Here is a 19840-nt window from a genome sequence, read left to right on the forward strand (position 1 = left end):
TTAAAACTCCCTCTGAGACAAAGAAGGACTCTGAAGCTATTATCTTCCTGTGTCAGTGTTCAGCCTGGGACAGCCTGTCACTTTATGCAATTGGGGAGCTCAAATCCCAGCTTTTAGGAATTCTTGCCCAGCACTCTGCACAATGAGCTACATCCCCAGCACATAAATGAGTGTCTTTATAATCACAGTCAGAAACAGAGAAAAATATTTCTCAGGTCCTGTAGACCTCAACAAAAGGAGATTCAGGTCATACAGTAAAAGCAAAGGGCAGGGAGCATTTGCAGATTTAGCGGTGAGATTCTTACCAGAACTGTGAGGTAAGTCTTATCCTGGAAGAATTTCAGCACCAGAGCTCCAGAATATTCCCAGCCCCAAATAGTGTGTGTCTGGACAGACACTAGTACTTTAGGGCCCCTTCCATTTTAAGGGTGACCAGAACACGCTGGGGAAAGCTGGCTGCCTTGCAACCAGTCTGACCACATGCCAGTAAAGGGGCTGCTTGACTCTGGCGTGCAAACCAGGTACAAAGGCCTGCTCTTGACACTCTGACCATTCACAGAAGACGTTAAAAATGCGTTCAAGAGAAAGGTGAGGAACCTCAGCACAGGTGTGACTATTCTCATGCTTTGCCAGCGCTCATGAAGGCTGGACGGTACTACTAAGCTCCTCCTCAGTAGCCCTGGTGAAGATGAGCCCACCGATCTGCCTGCTGAACAGCCCCAGGACCTGCAACCCTGCCCAAGCTCCTGCAAAGTCAGAACATGGAAGCAAGGCAGGATCTAACTTGCTGTGGAAGTCCAAAGAAGAGCCTCCCAGATAAACACATTACTTAGTATCCATTCTCTGCCAAGTTGCAAGGACCCAATGTAAAGACTAAGAGATATTGTCCTCACATTTCCACAAGGTTTTAAAAGCTTCTGGTGGATCTTTTCTTACCCCCTGCAAATCGGTTCCTGTGGTTGACCACCACCCGTTCCCTAGGAAGATAGTCACCAGGGTGAAAGGACTCATGAAGTTGCAACTCGGAAGGCACCTTCTATTCTGTTGTCCAGGTGCCATCCATTCCCCCCCAAACTCATCCAGCTCACTCAAGCTTCAGACTGCACTCAGTTTTGGCCCTGAAGATCGCAGACCATAGCAACTGTAGGCCAACCGGAAGCCAGGACGGCATGGCCAGGATTGGATACATGCTAATAAGGACTACTGGGGGGGGGGGAGCCCCGAAACCGGAAGCTAGCCACTCCCTGTTGAGGAGCCTCACTCCCAGAGCGGTAGAGGGCTCCGACTCAGAAGCTATAGAGACATAGCAAGTCCTTGAGGCTGAGAGACCTTACTTCCGGAACGGCAGGGAGCTCCGGCTCCGACACGTCAGAGGCACGAAGGACAGCAAGCCGCAAGCCACTGCGACGCCGGCATTCTGGAAGGACATGGAGCGTCAAAACTTCCTTTACCTGCTTTACCTGGGACTTGACGACGACGATGACAACTGGGATGGTCAGTGCGTGCTAGGAACGGTGGGGTGGTGCTGTCCATGGGGGGAGGAGCGTCCACAGAGGCGGCGGGGCACTGGCGTAGCCTGTAGGCACTCGACTTCACAGGACATCGCAGCACCAGAGGCCTTGTCACCTCGGTGCCCTTTCTGTTTCCCACTTCCAGAGGCTGAGGCACCGAGGGTCTTGCAGGCTGGAGAGGGAAGAAATGAGGAAGCCAGTGGATCGGGCCAGGCTGGGCGCGGAGCCGCAGCCAATGCAGCAGAAGCAGATGGAGCAGAAGAAGGAGCAGAAGGAAAAAGAGAAGAGCCCTCAGCTGCTGGTGCCGCAGGCCTCGTGGATGACGGGAACCAAGATGGCGCCGGTGGCAATGGCCAGGAGAATGAGCTGCATCCTCAGGAGCTAGTCCCCAAAGGCATGGAGGGCACCGAGGGTGTGCAGTCTGTGCCACACTCAGTATGTCATGTACAGCCTGTATCAGTTACACTTCCCTGGGTACAGCCTATGCCATATACAGTAGGTCCTGTACAGCCTGTATCAGTTACAGCTTCCTGGGTACAGCCTATGCCATATACAGTACGTCCTGTACAGCCTGTATCAGTTACAATTCCCTGGGTACAGCCTATGCCATATACAGTAGGTCCTGTACAGCCTGTATCAGTTACAGCTTCCTGGGTACAGCCTATGCCATATACAGTACGTCCTGTACAGCCTGTATCAGTTACACTTCCCTGGGTACAGCCTATGCCATATACAGTAGGTCCTGTACAGCCTGTATCAGTTACAGTTCCCTGGGTACAGCCTATGCCATATACAGCAGGTCCTGTACAGCCTGTATCAGTTACAGTTCCCTGGGTACAGCCTATGCCATATACAGTAGGTCCTGTACAGCCTCTATCAGTTACACTTCCCTGGGTACAGCCTATGCCATATACAGCAGGTCCTGTACAGCCTGTATCAGTTACACTTCCCTGGGTACAGCCTATGCCATATACAGCAGGTCCTGTACAGCCTGTATCAGTTACAGTTCCCTGGGCACAGCCTATGCCATATACAGTAGGTCCTGTACAGCCTGTATCAGTTACAGCTTCCTGGGTACAGCCTATGCCATATACAGTAGGTCCTGTACAGCCTGTATCAGTTACAGCTTCCTGGGTACAGCCTATGCCATATACAGTACGTCCTGTACAGCCTGTATCAGTTACAGTTCCCTGGGTACAGCCTATGCCGTATACAGCAGGTCCTGTACAGCCTGTATCAGTTACAGTTCCCTGGGTACAGCCTATGCCATATACAGCAGGTCCTGTACAGCCTGTATCAGTTACAGCTTCCTGGGTACAGCCTATGCCATATACAGCAGGTCCTGTACAGCCTGTATCAGTTACAGCTTCCTGGGTACAGCCTATGCCATATACAGCAGGTCCTGTACAGCCTGTATCAGTTACAGTTCCCTGGGTACAGCCTATGCCATATACAGTAGGTCCTGTACAGCCTGTATCAGTTACAGCTGCCTGGGTACAGCCTATGCAATATACAGTAGGTCCTGTACAGCCTGTATCAGTTACAGTTCCCTGGGTACAGCCTATGCCATATACAGTAGGTCCTGTACAGCCTGTATCAGTTACAGTTCCCTGGGTACAGCCTATGCCGTATACAGTAGGTCCCGTACAGCCTGTATCAGTTACAGTTCCCTGGGTACAGCCTATGCCATATACAGTAGGTCCTGTACAGCCTGTATCAGTTACAGTTCCCTGGGTACAGCCTATGCCATATACAGTAGGTCCTGTACAGCCTGTATCAGTTACAGTTCCCTGGGTACAGCCTATGCCTTATACAGTACATCCTGTACGGCCTGTATCAGTTACACTTCCCTGGGTACAGCCTATGCCATATACAGTAGGTCCTGTACAGCCTGTATCAGTTACAGTTCCCTGGGTACAGCCTATGCAATATACAGCAGGTCCTGTACAGCCTGTATCAGTTACAGTTCCCTGGGCACAGCCTATGCCATATACAGTACATCCTGTACGGCCTGTATCAGTTACAGTTCCCTGGGTACAGCCTATGCCATATACAGTAGGTCCTGTACAGCCTGTATCAGTTACAGTTCCCTGGGTACAGCCTATGCCATATACAGCAGGTCCTGTACAACCTGTATCAGTTACAGTTTCCTGGGCACAACCTATGCCATACACAGTAGGTCCTGTACAGCCTGTATCAGTTACCGTTTCATGGGTACAGCCTATGCCAGATACAGTAGGTCCTGTACAGCCTGTATCAGTTACCGTTTCATGGGTACAGCCTATGCCAGATACAGTAGGTCCTGTACAGCCTGTATCAGTTACAGTTCCCTGGGTACAGCCTCTGCCATATACAGTAGGTCCTGTACAGCCTGTATCAGTTACAGCTGCCTGGGTACAGCCTATGCCATATACAGTAGGTCCTGTACAGCCTGTATCAGTTACAGTTCCCTGGGTACAGCCTATGCCATATACAGTAGGTCCTGTACAGCCTGTATCAGTTACAGTTCCCTGGGTACAGCCTATGCCATATACAGTAGGTCCTGTACAGCCTGTATCAGTTACAGCTGCCTGGGTACAGCCTATGCCATATACAGTAGGTCCTGTACAGCCTGTATCAGTTACAGCTGCCTGGGTACAGCCTATGCCATATACAGTAGGTCCTGTACAGCCTCTATCAGTTTTAGTTACTCTGGTACAGCCTATGCCATATACAGTAGGTCATGTCCAATGTGTATCTGTTACAGTTACCCGGGTACAGCCTTAGCCAGATAGAGTAGGTCCTGTAGAGCCTGTAACAGTTTCAGTTACCCGGGTACAGCCTATGCCAGTTAGAGTGGCCTGTGTACAGTCTATGCTAATTAACACGACTTATGTACGGTCTATGTCAGTTACGGTGCCCTATGGACAGCCTGTGCCAGGCACCTTTCCCCGTGCACCGATTATGCCAGCTCTGGTGCCCAATGTGCCGCCTGTGACCGTAACAGTACCCAATGTTCAACTTGAGCCAGGGTTCCTACCTGGCTCTCAGCATCTGCCACATATGGTACCCTGTGTACAGCCTATGTCAGTAACAGTACCTCATGTACAGCCTATGTCAGTCATTGTGCCTGGTGTGCAGCCTGTGCCCATCACAGTGCCCTGGAGACAGCCTGTGCCCATTAATGGACCCAGTGCCCAGCATATGGCAATCATGGTGCGGCAGAGTCAGCCTATGCCCATTTATGTGCCCCGTGTCCAGCACATGGCAGTCACTGTGCATCAGAAACACCCTATGCCTGCTAATGTACCTCATGTTCAGCGTATGCCAATCACTGTGCCCTGGGTACATCCTATGCCTGTTACTGCACCCCAAGTCCATCCTATGCCAGTTACTGTGCCCTATGTCCAGGCTGGACTAGTTAACGTAGCTAGCATAGCACATATGCCAGTGCCTATAGGAAACCCTATGCCAGTCAGGGCTGCTTGTGTACGGCCTGTACCCATGGCAGTGCCCAATGTACAGACGATGCCGGGTACAGGACCCAATATGCAACACGTGCCCCTTAGACCCTGTCTTCAGCATAGGCCAACTGCAATGCCCCATGTTCAGCCTGTGTCAAATATGATGCCCCGTGTGCAGCTTGTCCCAGTTAGGATGCCACATGTACGACCTCGGATAGTTACGATGCCGACTGTCCAGCCCGTGCCAACACTCGTGTCCTGCCACCCCCTCCGTGAAAGGTTTATGAGGCTGCAGCTGCAGGAGTTGGAGCGTGGTTTCCGGAGAATTCACTAAATGCTGAACGAGGGTAAGCAGGCCACACGGCCTCAAGTCCTTTGAGAGCTAAACAAACTGCTACAAAGGGGCCTCTGGCGCGCTGGCCCCTGTCCTTGTTTTCATTCATTGAAAAGCTTACATTACATTTTGAAGGTTTATTCTTTGTCTTGGTGTTGGGGTTGGGGTACTTGGTTCTGTCCTCAAAGATGTGCTTTTGGGGCTCAAATCGGCTTCTCATGCTGTCTGGCAAGCAGGTTTATCTGCTGAGCCATTTTGTCTGCCTCCTAATTGTCCTCTGGAACGGAAATCAATCCACCCATTCAGGTCTGCAGGAGCCCTGCCTTGCTGCCCTAGGGTTCTGTGATGGGCTCTTCTCAGGTAGTATTTGAGGGAACGAGTAGAAATGTCTGACCAGTGCCTGTTGATCTAAGGACATCAGGTTTGGACTGCCTGGGAAGCCTGAGATGTGGCTGTAACCACACAGGTAACACTCTGCCTTTGTTGGAAATGGGGACACATTTGGACATCGCATATGTTTTGGCTTTGTGCTGACTCACGGTAAACACATCGACACAGTTCCCTTAATTGCTGTTTTTGGCGATTTCTGAAAATTTCTGTGCCCTCCCGCAAAATAGTTGTCCATAAGGATAACCTTCAGTGTTGGGCATGGTGGCTTCTGCCTGTAATCTCAGACCTGCGAGGGCCAAATCTGGACCACAGTGGCCCAAGCTGCAGAGAAAACTATCTCAACACACAGAAAATAATCTGTGTTCATCAAACCAGGTGTGCCTGCCGGCTAACTACTTGAGAAAGATGCTAGGTCCCACATTCAAGGTTGTCCTCAGTTATGTGATTTCAGGTAGCTCAGTTCCCAGGAGACTCTTTCTGATGGTGGTTTAGGCCTGGGTTTTCTTTTTCTTTTTCTTATCTTATTTCTGGTTTTCTATTGCAGGGTCTCACTCTGTAGCCCAGAATGGACTCTAACTTTCAGGATGGCTCTTGTTTAAGTCTTCCTCTTGCTGGGAATGCAGGACTGTGTGGCCAGCAATGAATACTTTCTGGACACGTGTTTTGTGCCTGACATGATTTTAACATTTTGTTCTCTGGGCCTAGGAAATGGTTCTGACCTGAGACACAGAGAGACCCAAGTCTAGGTAGCCATGCTCTGAATCCCCATGTACACTGTGACCTAAAATACAGAAACATGTGCTCTCTCTCTCTCTCTCTCTCTCTCTCTCTGTCTCTCTCTGTCTCTGTCTCTCTCTCTGTCTCTCTCTCTCTCTCTCTCTCTCTCTCTCTCTCACACACACACACACACTATATGAGGTGAATGTAACAGGCCCTGGCCTGATGAACTACGTGTTGGACAGCTTTATATGTTAACAGAACATTAGGAGTCCTCAGGCAATTTCCAAGAAGCCATCTTCTTTTGTGTTACCCTCCCACTTCAGCAAAGGCCCTCACACAGGATTTTCCTGTCAGCATTTGGTTTTGTAACTCTTGCTTTGTATTGTTACATTTTTGAGGTGGTTTTAAGCTCCACACACCCAGTGGTCAGATCATCTCTCTAATGTATTCTCTGTCTATATTGTTGGTTTTCAGTTGCTGACTAGATCTGGGCCTAGGTTTTTGACTATTGATAGCCCTCTCTGCTGAATTAAAGTCACCTGTAGAGACTGCTGTTCCTAGAGGGCGGGGACTGAGACAAGTATTTTAATAAATGTAGAGTCTGTTATTTCATCCTTATTTCATCTGTGCGTCCAAATACTGACCTGCTATTTTTGTTCTCAGGAAACAGTTGTCAAGATGGCTGTGCGTGACGGAAGGCAATCTGCAGGTGAGTAGTCATCTAAAAGCCATTGGACACAGCACAGCCATTCGAGAACTTCCCTCGGGGCTGGAACATGTTTGTGCTGTCACCAAAGTTGGAGTGTTGTTCTGACCTCACCGTGTCTCAAAATGACTTTGAAAAGGTTCCTTTTAAAGTGTGTGTCTGTGTGTGTGTCTCTGTGTCTGTGTGTGTGTGCGTGCACGTGCACCCGCACTCCAGCAGTTAATTGTGAACCAGCAGACACGTGAGCTGCAAACGGAATTCAGGTCCTCAAGAGCATCAAGTGTCTCTATCCTTGGGCCAGCGCTGCAGCCACATTGAAGTAATTTTCATGCTTTGTGGTCTTGGTGGGGAAGATATTAATGCAGAAGCCTCACTATGCAGAAACAGCACATTTCAATCCAAAGTCAACTTCCTAATGGGACACTGATTAGAACAAAGCTACTTTCTCTCTTAGACATGCATGTATCACACCCACAAGTGTCCTGTGCTTAAATTATGGACATGTGTGCTGTAACTACAAAATATGTAAATGTTCTATGTGTCGATAGCTGTATGTTTCAGGTTTCAAACCAGGGACAGGTGTCTAAAGTGTCTATTTAGCCTATCAAAGCAGACCTGGCCACCAGGTTCTCCCTGCACCCTAGGTCCCTACCTGCAACAGGCCATCCTGGATGGCACATACTCCCTTCCTCCCTCGCTCCCACCCTTGCTCCCTCCTTGGTCCCTCCCTCACTCCCTCCGTCCTTCCTACCCTCACTTCCTCCCTCCCTCCCTCCTTCCACCCTCCTGCTCTCTCCTTCCCTCTTCCCTATCTTCCTCCCTCCATCCCCTCTCCTTCCCTCTCTTCCTCCCTCCCTCCTTCCCTCTCTTCTTTACACCATCCCTCCCTCTCTACTTCCCTCTCTCCCTCCTTCATCCCTCTCCCCCTCCCTCCTTCTCTTCCTAAACCTCCTCAGCTCAAGCTAGCTTGCCCTTCCCCAGCTTTCCTTCCCAATATAATAGATTCTTTTTGGTTACCTGTTCTTTTGTCTACTCTATTTGGGCCTTTTGGATGCTGCACCTGTTTCCTCTCTTTGCTCTACATCCCCTCACCCACTATCGTCACATGGGACACCTCAGTCTCGTCATGTCCCCTCCGGACTCCCACACATGTCCCTGCCTCTGCCTTGCTCTCCATATATCTGTAATAGCCCTTCTTCATCATGCCTAGGACCAGACATTCTCTTTCCGTTTTTATTTCCTCTTTTCCATTCATCTGGCAGTGAAACCTGGGACCAGTCATGTTACTTTCTTTTTAATTTATTTATTGTTTATTTATCTGGTTCTGACTCCCCGGAGTGGCATAAATGAGTTTCCTGCTCGGGAACTCAGCCATTCTTAGCCAAGCATCTGCTCTGACTCTCCTCAGTATGTGCGGATCATTTGGTTCTGCTGGCTTGTGCCACCCACAACATTAGATTTCACAACCTAGGGTCTCATCCTTCAGCTACTGCTCACCTCTGCCAGTTTTCTAACTGCTGCTCTCATCTCTCTGGTGTCTGGCCGGCTATGTCCTCCAGGTGGACACTCTATACTCTATCCACGTCTCTATGACTCCTTCAGTTGGCTACTGCTCTGGCCCGCTTCACCCACGGGGACATCTCCCTTTGCTCCTGCTCTCTCCCCTCCTCTTCTTACTGCGTAAATGTTACTCCAAGCTGCCTGCTTTGTTTACTGTTACTACCAATCCACCATTCTACACCAGGAAGTTCTTCTTATGTCCACTGGGCTCCAATGACAGGGACAAGGGACACCTTTCCCTTGTGACTTAGAGCGTTTTTGTCTCTGACAGGTGTCCCATTACACTTGGGATGTCCTGGATAGACGTTCCTTTTACTAAGCATCTTGCCCATGTCAGTTACTGGCATTTCTGGGCTCTGGCCTGCTACCCCCACCTGGGTCTCTCTCCTACTGGCTCCCTTTCCCCTGATGCCCCCATCCCTTCTCTCCCCACATGCCACAGCTCACTCTGGACACACACTCTGAACTCTTCCAGATGTCCCTGCCTCTGGATATGCTTTCCCACATATCTATTATAGACTTTCTCCTCCACTGTACCTAGGTGCAAGTCATGGTCCTGCTCTGTTATGTCTTCTTTCATTCCGTATTAACAATAAATTTATAATAGGTAAACATACACTCAAGTCCTTCTGTGCTGATGTCCTTTAGTTAGGGTTCTCTGTGGAGTCTTCCTGGGGTTATGACATATAGGATTGAAATCAGCGTAGCTAGGGGCACTACCATCCCACACTATTTGAAAAACTGAAAACTAAGCATAGATTCTATCATAACAGGGGTAACCTGGGTGTGAGGATAATTCACAGGGTGAACCCTGCACTCTTCATAATGCTGATGTAAATTGGTTAAACAGAGACTGATGGGAATGGGGGAAGCATAGAGTCCAAATGCCCTGTCCTCCTGCTGTTTGAAGAGCCTGGTGAAGCCACACAGATTAGGGCACCCAGCATTCTGACTGTCTGAAGCACAGTGGTGCATCTGCCTGAAAATGCTGCTCACATCCTCCAGAGTGGTTTACTGTAGAAACGGGGAAAGACATGAGACATCTGGACACTTGTCCTGGGACTATTCTGCAGTGCTGTGTTAGAAACCAGGGCCAGTCAAGCAATGGACCCTGTGCCAGCCCCTCAGCCCCTCACAGAATTAGGGCAGTGAGACGGCAGGTTCTTCTGTGCAGTATAAAATATAGGGGCAGCTAACGCCCCATGGTGTGTTTTCTGATTATGTCCCGATTACTGAACAAATCCCTCTTTCCTCTCATTGTAGAGATGGTTCAAGAAGAGGAGAGAGCAGCTCTGGAGAGGGCAGAATCTGTCAGAGCTTAGCAGTGTTCCTCCTGGGCCCCACTCCACCTCTCTGAAGACAGTGCACAAGCGATAGAGTGCCACCCTTTACCTGGAGCCACTTGCGGTCACATTTGTTCTTCCGCTCACATTACTCCATCTTTCCTCTCTAAGAACTTGTACTTGAAATAAATACCTTGTAGTTCATTCGCTTCATGTGTTGTCTGCATAAGTATGGTATGTGTGCCGGTTATCAAGGACATTTGTCCAGGGAATCCCATTTAAAACAAATGACAAGATCTTCTTCTGTAGGGTGACATCGCTGAGTGAGCAGCAGTAGGCCTTTTATATCATACGCTGAAGAGGAAATCCTCTTGGAAAGGAGAAATGACACCTCATCCACAATGATGATAATCATACAGGTGGTAAGAAAAACATAGGATAGGGGCAGGGTTCTGTTCTTATCCCTGCAAGAAAACACTCATCTGTGAAAAATTCATGGGACTCTGGATGTTTGAATACTGACAGTTGGAAAAATAACTACCCAATAGGGTCTATCAAGAAAACTGAATAGGTTCTGTAAGTATAAATATCTAAGATATACGTTTATATTTCTAAACTTATAGAGCTGGTTTTGGAGTTGGACTCTGGCTCAGTCCCTCTCTAATTCCAAGCCTGTTGTTAAGAGAAAAAAAATAGAGTTTTTGGAGTTTATGTCTCACGTCAAGAGCCATAATATGGGACAGAAAGAAAATGAATTTAGAAAACATCTTTGCTTTTCTTCATATCTATTTTTGTCTTTATCATGCCTTTTATTGAATATATACATCTGTATATGTCTATATAAATAATGTTTAAGTTTTCCACAATGAACAATGAGTTTTTCCTGAGTAATCTTTGAAGTTTCCAGGCAGAAGATGGGGCCCCACAACAACAATTCCACCTGGTTGATATGATGTCATGATACTGATAACACTACTACAAGACCTGTTTTGGGCACCAGCTGCACAAGACAGTTTCAACTTGGTTAGCTGAAATGGTGCACATCTTGTACAACATTCTGGCCAAACCTCCACAAAATACTCAGAGACTGTTTGCAATTTTAAAAGACATTGATCTTGAAATTTAACCATCATTTTACTTTCACAGGATCCCCAAGAAAGAACGTCACCCCCATGACAGCTGGAAGTAATTCTAGAGGATGATGTCCCCTCTCCCAGCACAGTTTGTCCTCAGACTTAGGGACATCATTTGGGGGTTGATTATAGTTGATATACGGTTGAGGGTTGGGGGAGAAATTTTATAAGCTCAGGAATCTGTTTGATTAAAAAAAAAGAAAAATTGGATGATGGGATAATAGATTGGTATTTGTGAGTTATTGTTTATAGACAATTACATTGGATACAAAGTTGAATATTGGATACAATATTAAATATATTGAATATTGTATGCATGCATGCTTCTACCTCTGCTTAAAACATTTTTATGTATTGATATATATATATATTTACCATATTGCAGTGTACATTTCTACCTCTGATTAAGATACTTATATATTATTTATGTATTGGTATATATATTTACCATATTGCAATGTATACTGGACATTGTTTACTTTTGGAGGTCATTGTCCTCAATTTTTGCACAGTTGTTTCTTGTCTTAGTCTTTAAGTTAGATAGGTATTAGGAATTGTAGATCAATAGTCATCTATGTTTGTCATATTTATAGTTAGACTAATCAGCTTCTTTATATACATAGAGATTATATTCTGTATAAATTGATAATCTTCAACCTCTTCAAAGAACCGTCGAAAATGGCATTTAATCTAACTTAGAGTTTTATGGTAGAGAGACACAATCGTTCCTGGCAACACCGATCTATTCTTGAGAGATTGTTGAGCACCAAAGACACTCCACTTGGAGCTTGTCTTCTTCTTGGCAAAACTGGCCTCTGGGCAAGGAACTGCCCATACCTCAACTACTGACAAAATATATAGTATCTGGAAATGGATAAGCAGAAGTGTCAAATTATGGTTTTGAAAAATCTCTTGCCTTTAAAAATAATCTGTCAAGCCGGGCGGTGGTGGCACAGCCTTTAATCTCAGCACTAGGGGGGCAGAGGCAGGCGGATCTCTGTGAGTTCGAGGCCAGCCTGGTCTACAAGAGCTAGTTCCAGGACAGGTACCAAAGCTACAGAGAAACCCTGTCTCAAAAAACCAAAAAAAAAATAATAATCTGCCAATTATTCTAGGCCTTAGCCAAAGTTTGTTGCTTCAACGCTGCAAACGTGACTTTGGGTGATTGCCCAGGTAGCTAGTTGTCTCTGTGATTTGCTGCATGTTTTGGAAGTTGTTTGATTACACTTCCTAATTACTCAGGTAACATAATTTCCCTTTTCAGATATTTGATGTGATTGAAGACTGGATAAATGTAGTTACTTTTTTCTCATGACTTGGCCAAGTTATTTATTATACAAGACTTAAGCTAGTTAGAATAGGATATTTGTTCTAATCGTATATAATTTTGTAGTAGGTTTAGAACTCTCTTACTTAAACAAAAGGGGGAGGTGCTGTGGGAGCTCCTTCTGCTCCTTCAGCCTTTGAGACACCAACTCACTGGGGTGTGGTCTCTTTTGCTTTAAAAAGAAGCAGTAGATGTCCCCAGTTAGTTCCTTGGGCAGCTGAGGATAGGGAACCTGAAGTGACCCTATCCTATAGCAATACTGACGAATATCTTGCATATCACCATAGAACCTTTATCCAGTGATGGATGGAGATAGAGACAGAGACCCACACTGGAGCACTGGACTGAGCTCCCAAGGTCCCAATGAGGAGCAGAAGGAGGGAGAACATGAGCAAAGAAGTCGGGATCACGAGGGGTGCACCCACCCACTGAGACAGTGGGGCTGATCTATTGGGAGCTCACCAAGGCCAGCTGGACTGTGACTGAAAAAGCATGGGATAAAACTGGACTCTCTGAACATGGCGAACAATGAGGGCTGATGAGAAGCCAAGGATAATGGCACGGGGTTTTGATCCTACTTAATGTGCTGGCTTTGTGGGAGCCTACCCAGTTTGAATGTTCTCATTCCTAGACCAGGATGGAGCGGGGAGGACCTAGGACTTACCACAGGGCAGGGAACCCTGACTGCTCTTTGGACTGGAGAGGGAGGGGGAGAGGAGTGGAGGGAGGGGGAGAAGGGTGGGAGGAGGGGGAGAAAGGTGGGAGGAGGGGGAGGGAAATGGGAGGCTGGGAGGAGTCGGAAACTTGTTTTTTTTTCCTTTTCTCAATAAAAAAAAAAAGAATCGGCAGCCCTCCTCTTGCTCTCTTACTTCGGACTCCGGTTCTGGAGACTAGACTCCTTTCCTGGTCATGTAGGATGGTGTTCTGTAAGTTTTTTTACCTCAAATAAATAACCCTTTTAATAATAAGTCCAAACTGGTGTGGGATTGTTTTGCACTTTAACTTCCCAAATAACTGACTTGAAGACTTAATAAAAATTTTAATTGCTTGGCTGATAGCTCAGGCTTGTTATGACCTAACTCTTACATTTAAATTTACCCATATTTTGTATCTATGCTTTGCCACATTGCCCATGGCTTGTTATCTCATTTTCTACACATTCTGTTTTTCTCGTTAGCTGGCTGGCATTCTTCTGACTCCAAGCCTTCTTCCTTTGAGCATTCTCAGTTTGGCTGTCCCACTTATAAATTTTGCCTGGCTACCATTCAATCAGCATTTTATTAAACCAATTTGAGTGAAAAATATTTATATTGTACAAAGGGAGTATTTCACATCACTGAACCTCAAGCCCACAGTTACAGTTAGACTGGCTGGCCAGCAAGCCCTTTGCATCTACTTTTTTCACAGAAAGCAGGTTTCAATATTGGCCGCTGTGCCTAGCTTTTACATCTATGTTGGGGGTCAAAATTAGATCTTTATGCTTACTTAGCAGCCATCTTCACTACTGAGCCCTTTCCCAGTCCCCCTTTTAAAAATTTAGATGGAGACCTCGTGTAGTGCAGTATGGGCTTGAGCGTGCTGTGCAGCCAAGGATGACCGCGGCAAAGGCCCTCACAGAGGATTTTCCTGTCAGCAGTTGGTTTTGTAACTCTTGCTTTGTATTGTGACATTTTTGAGGCGGTTTTAAGCTCCACACACCCAGTGGTCAGAGCATCTCTCTAATGTATTCTCTGTCTATATTGTTGGTTTTCAGTTGCTGACTAGCTCTGGGCCTAGGTTTTTGACTATTGATAGCCCTCTCTGCTGAATTAAAGTCACCTGTAGAGACTGCTGTTCCTAGAGGGCGGGGACCGAGACAAGTATTTTAATAAATGTAGAGTCTGTTATTTCATCCTTATTTCATCTGTGCGTCCAAATACTGACCTGCTATTTTTGTTCTCAGGAAACAGTTGTCAAGATGGCTGTGCGTGACAGAAGGCAAACTGCAGGTGAGTATCAGGAAATAGTCTCAATGTCCAGTTGGAGTTTCTCAAGGCAAGGACCACAGTTGTGTGATGCGTACAGAGAGGCAGCTCTGGAAACCTGCAGCAAGAGTTATTTACAGTTGTTTGTAGAAAGATAGCAGTTCAGTGGCCAGGATCAATGCTGAGAGCTGCTGTGGAATTATACAGCAGGTGACATCTAGTGTTTAGCAGGTTGACCCAGCAGTCGAAAGACTGTCTGATGGAGAGCGCCACTTGGAAAATCCGTGGAGTTACTGAATGTAAATAACCGGTTCCTTCTGTCTGTAATTTCGCTTATGCGCCACTATATTCCTTCCCTAATAACAGCTGTATGTGTGCCCAATAGAGCGAATATTTTTACGAGATAAACACACAAGCAGTGGGAACACGTCTAGGTGTCTTTCCCAGGTGTTTGTTGCTGATTCAGGGTCAGGCTTAAGGCAACTTTGGTAGACAGAAACCTCATGCAGCAAGGGCTTTCTGCACACACTCCCTACCACTCAAGATCGAGCCAATTGTTATTGTTAAGCTTTGAATTGCCATGGCATTTTCTGTCTGAGTGCCCTCACCAACTTAGAGCTATGTGCATGGCCAAGCTTTACTCCCTGACCTGAAAGAAACGGTGTGACTTACCTTGTGTTCTGAGCATGCGTCAGGCCCTGAAAAGGAAATGTACAATTGTCCTGCAGTTTGGCTGTGAGAGAAGGCTGCTGTGTAAAGAGCTGGGGAGGGAGAGAGAGAGAGAGAGAGAGAGAGAGAGAGAGAGAGAGAGAGAGAGATGAGAGATGAGGAAGAAGCATGAGACAAGTGTGAGAGAAGGAATGAGAGAGAGTAAAGAATGCGTGAATGATGTAGAAGTGTGTATGTGTGCATGTGCGCACATATGTGGGCGCGAGGGTGTGAAATGGATGTAAAAGAAAGGCATGTAGCCCTGTGGAAATAGATGTAACTGTGTATAGAGATGTATGGCTGTGTAGGAGAGAGATGTATGTATGCAAACAGATATATCGCTGTATGTAAAGAGTGTAGCTGTGTGGAGGTGCAGGAATAGAGAAAGTTACCATCAGAAAATATGTGTTTGCTTCACTTGCTGAGAAGGGACTATACACCATAAGTGGGTGTGACGGCTTCTCACTTGCATCGTTCGGTTCAAAAGGAGTGAAGCCTAGGGCAGTGGTTCCCAACCCTCCTAGTCTAGGGGTTTGCCAGAAGGAAGAGGCAGGAACTGCCCAGGTCTGGGTTGAATTGGGGGAGTCCAGGGAACAGGGGGCACAACTGAAATCACTACAGGTATGCAGGGGAGACACTGTAGGGGAAGAAGAGGAAAGGGTACCCTAGGGCTGGGGCTCAGGATGGGGTCACCTTTCATTCAGAGACATAAGGTGGAAGTAGTTCCTCCTCTGCATCAGTAAATAGAATTTTTTTTGCTTTTTCCCCTTGGAGCTTAGGTACCAGAACCTTGAAAGCATTTTAAAAGGAACAGCTGCCTTACTTGGGGGTGGCCTGTGTTAGCAGGATAGGAAGTGAGGAGGGCAGAGCATTGTTGGTTGAAGGGGCGGCTGGAATGGTATTATTTAGAGGTTATGAGCTTTGTAAGTAGGGGCACCTTGCATCTGTTCACTGTCTCTCTGCACCATGGAACACTGGAAGATCACAGGCAGTCTCAGGCTGATCCTGGGAAACACAAAGGCGAGCACAATATATGTCTGGTTTTTACAGGAACCCTTTAAAACGTTGCAAGAGTGGGCTAAAAGATTCAAGTATTAGCCTGTTTCTGAGATACAAGAATTATACACTTTAGAAAGACCTCAGGAGTGTTAGATTCTAATCTGGGGAGGAAGGACAATATGGCTTCTGGGCAGGCGGCTGGAAACAAGAGAGAAAGTGTGCCAGTGGACGGGATAGGATGGAGTCTATTGTCCCCTTGAAGCAGCAGGACCCCTGCCAGAGTAGCTGCCAGTGCCCTGTGTGCCACATAGAGGGGGACAGGGAAAAGAAGTAGGAACAGCCAGGATATGCTTGGGCTGGCTGCCTGCTTCTTCTGATCTTGTGAATTACCTCATAGGAAGTTTCTCCTATAGCCTAGGGTTGAAATGAAATTCTAAGCTTAGGCAGAACCAGCTCTGTCTGGAAAGCCACCGTCTCTCCCTAGGGACTTGCTCTGCCTCTTTTGCACATGGTCAAGGGTGGGGTGAGGACAACATGGGGGAGGGGACAAAAAGAAAGTGAGAGTCAGTACAAGTCCACTCTCATACTAGGAAAGGTCTTATGGTATGCAGCGCCTACTGATGGTCACTCAGCATTGTCACCTCATGGAAGGGAACCTGGTCATCCTGGTTAAAGGCCATTGCCTGACAACTTACACCAGTATCTTACTAGTTTAGATGACACAGGAACAAATATATTGAGAATTTATCTCTTTATTGAAAATACAAGTTCTGAGAGGAAGGAATATGAGTATAAAAATGGACTGTTGGTGATAGAAAAAAAAAGCATCTGCATTTGTCTCCTGGGCAAGGATGAAACTCGAGGGCTCCTCCACAATCTTCACGGAAAGCTGAAGTTTTCTGCTCAGCAGGAGGAGGATTGCTGGGTCTTTATTTATGCCTTTTCATATTTCCTGTATTTTTCTCTCTTCCTCTTAAACCAATTCTATCACATGAGAAACAGAAATTGAATTATCATATAAATAATCTAAAAGCATACCATGTTCTTGATCTGCCAGAAGACCTTTCTTCCTTACTGCTCTAATTTTGGCGGGGGTGAGGGTGTGCAACATGGTACAGTATCCCCAGAACTGCAGAATAGTCCATGGACAAGTGTCCAGATGTGGCATGCCCTTCCCCGTTTCTACAGTAAACCACTCTGGAGGATGTGAGCAGCATTTTCAGGCAGATGCACCACTGTGCTTCAGACAGTCAGAATGCTGGGTGCCCTAATCTGTGTGGCTTCACCAGGCTCTTCAAACAGCAGGAGGAGGACAGGGCATTTGGACTCTATGCTTCCCCCATTCCCATCAGTCTCTGTTTAACCAATTTACATCAGCATTATGAAGAGTGCAGGGTTCACCCTGTGAATTATCCTCACACCCAGGTTACCCCTGTAAGGATGGAATCTATGCTTAGTTTTCAGTGTTTCAAATAGTGTGGGATCGTGGTGCCCCTAGCTACGCTGATTTCAATCCTATATGTCATAACCCCAGAAAGACTCCACAGAGACATTCTACTTAAAGGATACTAATGATAAAAGGAGTTGTACAAGCTATGTACATGTTTATATATCTTATTGATCTATATACAATGCAGCTATGTGTGCATATAACATGGATGCATTTTTATAACTCAAACGCATATATTTATAATTTACACACAAGACAAGTGTATATAATATGTATGGATTTAGGGAGTGAAAGTAGCTTAGTCCCCACTCCTTTTTTGTTCCTTTGGGAAGTTGTGTTGAAATGACTGAAATCTGAAATGAGCCATTACTGTATAGTAAGGCTAGGTTATTCCCCTTTCTCTCTTTTCTACAAAGATCACAAACTTCTAAAGTCAAATTGACAGGGCTAGGAAGAGGTTTCAGTAGGTAAGAAGAACACTTGCTGCTCTTGCAAGGGTCCTGTGCTTGGTTCCAAGCATTCAGATTGGGAGGCTCACAACTGCCTGCAACTAGGACATCAGATAATCTAATGTCCTCTTCTGGCCTCCAGCACCCACAGATATGTTATATACACAGACACATCCACACATCTAAAGAAAATAAAAATAAAATTAGTCGTTAAGAAGGTAGTTTTGGGCCGGGCGATGGTGGCGCACGCGTTTAATCCCAGCACTCGGAACGCAGAGGCAGGCGGATCTCTGTGAGTTCAAGACCAGCCTGGTCTACAGAGCTAGTTCCAGGACAGGCTCCAAAGCCACAGAGAAACCCTGTCTCGAAAAACCAAAAAAAAAAGAAGGTAGTTTTGTGCTGGCCAGTTTTGGCACATGCCTTTAATCATAGCACTCCAGAGGCAAAGGCAGGTGGATCTCTGTGAGTTCAGGGTCAACCTGGTCTGCAGAGCATGTTCTAGGACAGCCAGGGATACATAGAGAAACCCTGTCTCGGAAAAATCCAAAATAGATAAGATAGATAAAGAAATAGGTTAATAAATAAATATAAAGGTAGTTTTGATAGTTGGAGAAATGGTTTAGCAGTTAAAAGTGCTGCTTGATCTTCTAGAGAACACAGGTTTCATTCCCAGCACCCATAGGGTGGCACACAACCATCTTTCACCCCAGTTCTAGGCAACCTGACATCCTCTTCTGGCTCCTTTGGGCACCAGGCAATGCATGTGGTTCACAGGCATAAATGCAGGCAAAACAGCCATGAACAAACAACATGCCTACAATATTTTTTAAATATTTATTAATTTATTATGTATACAATATTCTGTCTGTGTCTATGCCTGCAGGCCAGAAGAGGACACCAGACCCCATTACAGATGTTTGTGAGCCACCATGTGGTTGCTGGGAATTGAACTCAGGACCTTTGGTAGAGCAGGCAATGCTCTTAACCTCTGAGCCATCTCTCCAGCCCCACCAACAATATTTTTAAAAGGTCATTTTTGGTAACAGTGTGAAGTCAACAACAAAACAACAAAATTTCATGGACAGAACAAAGCTGCCCTAGACCAGAAGCAAGTTCTAGAATGGCAGTTCTGCCAAGGTGCTCCCCTTTCCTCACCTGCACTTTGGTTTCACTCACACCGATGGATGCCGCCAGTTGTTTTCTGGGGGGGAAATGGCAGATGATCAATATTTAACACTATGGATAGAATAAAAATATGTACAGGACATTTTATATTAGTTTTAAAATGTTTCTCCTATCATCCCACTTTTTGTGACATTTACCTTGGAAATTTTGGGTTTAAAAATATCCTATCAGTAATTTTATTTTACCAACCCACCATTAACAGGCATGAAAAGCCAAGCATGTCCCAATGAAATAACTTGAAAAACACTAATATAGACAGCAAAAAACTAATAATGTGTGTGGGGGAGACTCCTAATACTTGGTGTGGTAGTAAAGGAAACCTTTTTTTTTTTTAAAGCAAAAACTACTAAAACAAATTCACACAGGAAAAACTCGTGCGAGGCTCTTTGTCAGGACAGAAGGACAAACTCAAAAGACAGAGACCCACATTGGAGCGCTGGACTGACCTCCCAAGGTCCAAATGAGAAGCAGAAGGAGAGAGAATATGAGCAAGGATGTCAAGACCGCGAGGGGTGCACCCACCCACTGAGACGGTGGGGCTAATCTATTGGGAGCTCATCAAGGCCAGCTGGACTGGGACTGATGGAGCATGGGATCAAACCGGATTCTCTGAACGTGGCTGACAATGAGGGCTGCTGAGAAGCCAAGGACAATGGCACTGGGTTTTGATCCTACTGC

Source organism: Microtus pennsylvanicus, chromosome X, assembly GCF_037038515.1.
Source record: "Microtus pennsylvanicus isolate mMicPen1 chromosome X, mMicPen1.hap1, whole genome shotgun sequence".
Classification (NCBI taxonomy): Eukaryota; Metazoa; Chordata; class Mammalia; order Rodentia; family Cricetidae; genus Microtus; species Microtus pennsylvanicus.